The following is a 5,486-nucleotide window of genomic DNA, read 5'->3' as shown; positions in this document are numbered from 1 at the left end:
CACCCCGATCATGGGCGGGGCCGGCCCACCAACTGCCCACAGCCCCTCCCAATGGCCAGCTGCAGCCCCTCCCTCTGGCCAGCCTGGCCCAATTAGCCCCAATCAGGGCAGGCAGGCCGGACCCCACCCGTGCACGAATTCATGCACTGGGCCTCTAGTATATATATATTTATCCTTTCATCTTTGAGGGCCCAAGTTATTTCCATGTCTTGGCTATTGTAAATCATGCTGCAATGAACATGGAGTTTCTATATCTTTTCAAGTTAGTGTTTTCATTTTCTCTGGATAAATACCCAGACGTAGAATTCCTACATCATATGGTAGTTCTATTTTAAAATTTTTAAAATTTGTTTCCAGCAGTAGCTGCACCAATTTACATTCCCACCCACAGTACCCTAGTGTTCCCTTTTCTCCATATCCTTGTTATCGCTTGTCTTTTTGATAATAGCCATTGTAACAGATGTGAGGTAGTATCTCACCGTGGCTTCAATTTGCATTTCCCTGATGATCAGTGACACTGGGCATTTTCCATGTACCTGTTGTCTGCTGTTCACAGTTCTTAAACAGCCTTCAGCAGGCATGTATCGTGGGCACGCAGAAAACGGTCTAGGCAGACAGTGTCCCCTAGGAACGCACAATCCGGGTGCATAAACCACTAAGGACCCAGACTCCAGGAATCCGGAGTAGGCAATGATTTCCTCGATATGACACCAAACGCACAAGTGACAAAAGAAAAGATAGATATTTTGGACATCGTTAAAATTAAATACTTTTGTGCTTCAAAAAACACTATAAAGACAGTGAAAAGACAACCCAGTGAACAGGAGAACTATTTCCACACAAAAACTTGTGCATGAATGTTCATAGCAGCGTTCTGCCTAAATAGTCAAAAAGTGGCAACAAACCAAATGCTCAACAGCTGATGAGTGGATACATTTACAAAATGTGAAATAGACAAAAATAGGATGCTATTCAGCCATTGAGAAAAGGAATGAAGTACTGCTGCCTGCTACAGCACGGACGAACTTTGGAAACATCATGCTAAGTGTAAGAAGCCAGACACAACGGGCCGCATGTTGTGTGATTCCATTTATACGTAATGTTCAGAACAGGCCAATTCACAGAGACAGAAAGCAGACCAGTGGTTGCAGGGGCTGGGGGAGGAGGGCATGGGGAGTGGCGCCAATGAATACAAGGTTTCTTTCTGGGCCAATGAAAATGTTCTGGAACGAGAGGGAGGCGATGGTTGCCCAACCCTGTGAATATATTAAGAATTTTTGAATTGCATACTTCAAAAGGACGAATTTTGTGCTATGTGAATTATACCTCGATTAAGAAAAACGTAGCTGTCAAGTGGTGCCTCCATTTCCCTGCCTGCCACACCTCTCCACTCCTTCCTGAGTTTTTTTCATCTGCATTACTTTAAGCCAAGTGACCCTATTCTGTACTTTGCAGTTGATAATTTTTAATATAGCAGGAATGGTGTGGCTCTTACATTTCCACTTGTTATTTTAGCCCATCTTTCTGTGGATGAAAAAAGGGGGCCACATACTAACATGCCCGACAAGCTCAGGGGAGGCCTGCCTGGTGGGCCTTGCAAACCCAGAGAGCGAAAGTGGTCACATAGGATGGTCTGAACATAAAAATTCCTAACGAAATCACGCGGGTAGCCACATTCTAGGCCCGTTGCTTCCTTGACGAAGGTCATTGTTTACCTTAAGGGAGCCTGTCTATTTATTTTTTTGCGTCTAAGATAACAGTGCTTTGACATGTCAGAGTAATCTTTTTTCAGACCCTTGAAGGCACACACCACACCGGCGCATGAGACCACAGTACCCCTCACTGTTATGTTGTCCCCCCAATACCATCTCTAAGTGTGTAAATGTTTTTTACAGCACGTGCAAGTGAGCAGGGTGTCACCCTCCCCTACCCCACCACTCTTTAAAGGAGGGCATAAGCCTTAGAAGGGAGGTACAGTTCCAGTGCCTTCCTCGGACCCAGCGCCTGTCCCTACTGGTGGCCATTAGACCTGAAGCTCTCTGGGCGTCAAGATCGGCGGCCCTCCCCTCGGCCCCCACTCCGCCCCAGTAGCCACGGCGTCAGCTCCTGCTTCCTTCCTAGGCTTCAGTTTCCTTCTTTTCCTTTTTGGCTGCGGGAACTTCCTTCAGTAAAATCTCAGTTAATGTATTTGAAAGGATATTCGTGATCTTCCATCTCGCATTTCTAGGTGTTTTTATAGCAGGAGGGTGTGATGTTGTGACTGATAGTAAATGTACATTTTGACTTTGTCCAAGGTTCCTGGCTTACAGCTCCCGAAACCCCTGGAATTTCCTGAGCGATAAGAGCAGCGGGAGCATCTTTTGTCCTTGTAGTTTGTCTCTTGTCCTCATTCGGTGAAATCACTTTAGAGCCATAAAGGTAAGTGGGTGTCTTGTTATTCATAACCAGCCCCTTTCCACCACAACTGGATTCCTGTTGATGAGGAGGCCTTTGGAAATCCCCTAAGGATGGGAAGGGCTGGCTGTGGGAGGGTGGGAATGGGGGGTGAGATGGATGTGGGGATGTAGGGTAGTTTGTCTCTTGTCCTCATTCGGTGAAATCACTTTAGAGCCATAAAGGTAAGTGGGTGTCTTGTTATTCATAACCAGCCCCTTTCCACCACAACTGGATTCCTGTTGATGAGGAGGCCTTTGGAAATCCCCTAAGGATGGGAAGGGCTGGCTGTGGGAGGGTGGGAATGGGGGGTGAGATGGATGTGGGGATGTGGGGGTGAGGGTTGGGGGGGGGTGAAAGTGAGGTGTCTGGTTGCCAGGGGAACCAACTATGACTAGAGGGTTGGCCAATAATCTAATCAGTCATGTCTGTGTAATGAAGCCTTCATAAAGATCCCAAAAGGAGGTACACAGGGTGACCAGAATGCTCCCACATGCCTTCGTCACAGGCCCAGACTCCAGGAGGATAGCAGTGCTTTTGTTTGAGATCCCACTCCATGTATCTGTTCATCTGGATGCTGATTGGTCTCCTTGAATAGCCTTTGTCACAAACTGGCAACCTAGGGAGGAAATGGGTCTCCCGAGTTCTGTGAGCTGCTCTAGCAAATTCATTGAACCCAAGGAGGGGTTGTGGGAATCTCTGGCGGAGAGCCAGTCGGTCAGAAGCAGAGATGACACCCTTTGGTTGCCTCCGAATGGTTCTCCCTTGCCCACATTGCCCTGCCGCTGTCTGTTCCCAGTGCTGCCCAGAGGGATCCTGTGTGATCCGAGTGGGACCATGTTCCTCTGCTCAGAATCCTCTGCAGTTCGCCATGATGTCACTCAGAGCAAACCAGGATCCTCAGTGGGGACCTGGCTGCTTCCTACCGTCCCTGGCCTTGCTCCTCCACATTCATTCCCTTTCAGTCCATGCTGTCCTGACCCTGACTCCACTAATCTCCACCCCCCCACCCCCACCCCAAGTTCAAGGTAGAGGCCCATCTTATTGAAAGAACAGCTAGATAAAATAGGAACACTGTCTGAAATGTTCCTCAGCCCAGAGGAAGAACGGAGGGGCTGCATTCCGTGCCCCGAACATGCCGGGCCCGGAGCTTCTTGGAATTCCCACAGGCTCCTGTTAGTATCGCTTTAGCCAATTTTAAGTGTCTTGCCTGCAGGATGAGAGAGACCATTGCTAGACTTCGTTCTGAGTTGGGCTTGAATAAAGTAGATGTTCACAAGAGAAAAAGAGAGGCTTCTATTCACGGTGTTTTTCTCTTTGGGGGATGGAGGAGAGGGCAGAGAGACACGCCGTGACCTCGGCCTCCTGCTGAGGAGGAGGCTGGGCCTCTCCTGTGCCCTGCAGTGTACATTTCTGTTCCCAGAAGGCCGAGGGGCAGCTGTGGCTCCTCAAAGATGCTGACAACAGCAGGGACCTCAGGCGCTGGGCTGCCAATTGCGGCCTGATCCCTGCCTGGGGCCACGCTGGTTTCAGCTGGGTTTTCCAGTGCGGGAGCTCAGACCCTGGAGCCCGGAAGTGGTTCTGAACGGTGCCAGAGTTCCATCTCCTAAACCTCGACCCCTGCTCCACAGGTTGTGTTTTCTAATCTGCTCGAAGCTTTTCTTTATTGTTCCCCGAGTCCACACACATTTGCTGTTCAGCAGAGTCTGGTACTGAGATTCTTGTCTCGGGGACAGATGTCATCAAGATTTGATAACACTTGAGAAAATTACAGTTGCCTAAAAAGTGTCCAATTTTCTTCTTATTTTTAAGTCTTTACGTGAGGATTTTTTTTATTATTATTGATTTTGGAGAGAGAAACATCGATGTGAAAGAGCAACATTGATTGGTTACCTTCTATACATGCACCGCCCGGGGATCAAACCCGAAACCTTTTTGGTGTACGGGACAACGCTCGAACCAGCCGAGCCACCCGGCCTGGGCTAAAGTGTCCAATCTTAATGTCATCTACAGAGGACAGAAATCAAACTGTCTGCTCAGATGGTTCCTCCTGAGGGCTGTGCGGTTGAATCTGTTCCATGCCTGTCTTCCAGTTTCTGGTGATTGGCTGGCAATCTTTGGTGCTTTTTGGCTTGTAGTCACCTCACCCTGATCTCTGCCTTCACATTCAGACGGCGTTCTCCTGGGGTGTCCACTGATGACATTGCTGCCTGCAGTCTTCGTGCTTGCTGGTGATTTCAGTCATCTAAGGCTGCGTAACAGATCGCATGAAAACCTAGTGGCTTAAAGCTAAATCGTGATCATCTCTTATCGCTATGGTTTCTGTGGAATGGGGAACCAGGAGCAGCTGGGCTCATGGCACTTCATCATGTTACTGTCAGATGTTGGCGGGGCCACGTCATCTGAGGCTTCTCGCTCACGTGGCTGGGGGTTCGGTGGCAGGAGGCCTCAGTTCCTTGCTGCATGGACCGCTCCCTGGGTTTGCAGTGGAACGTCTTGAGCACATGAAGGTTGGATTCCCTTACAGTGAAAGAGCCAAGAGAGCAAGGCGGAAGCTGCGATGCCTTCCATGGAGTGGCCTCAGGACTACACACCATCACTTCCGATGTATTCAGTTGGTCCCTCGAGCTGCACAGGGGCTGCAAATCCAGGAGGCAGGCATCACTGGGGCTGTCCGGGAGGGCTCACCACACCAGTCTCTCTGACCGGGTGCTCTTTCTTCCGTCACTGCAGAGCTAGCCTTTATGTTTCCTTACGACCATCCCTCATAAAATACGCCCCTCCTCTCCTGACATTCTTATCCTGCTTTACTCTTCTTTATAGAGCTTATCATGCCTGAAATGCTGCGTATTTCTTTGTTTCTTGTCTGTCTCTCTCCAGCAGAACGAATCCCCAGCATTTAGACCAGTGCCTGGTGCACAGGAGGTGCTCAATAGTTTTCAAATCAGTGAATAGGCGACACGCACTAAATATCTGTTGAGAGAATAAAATCTCACCTCTTTAAAAATCCTTCATCACGTGTTATCAAGGGCGCAAAGTATGAATATGATTTA

Source organism: Myotis brandtii, unplaced genomic scaffold (genome assembly GCF_000412655.1).
Source record: "Myotis brandtii unplaced genomic scaffold, ASM41265v1 scaffold833, whole genome shotgun sequence".
In the NCBI taxonomy this organism is placed as follows: Eukaryota; Metazoa; Chordata; class Mammalia; order Chiroptera; family Vespertilionidae; genus Myotis; species Myotis brandtii.
Note: the sequence above shows the minus strand (reverse complement) of the source record.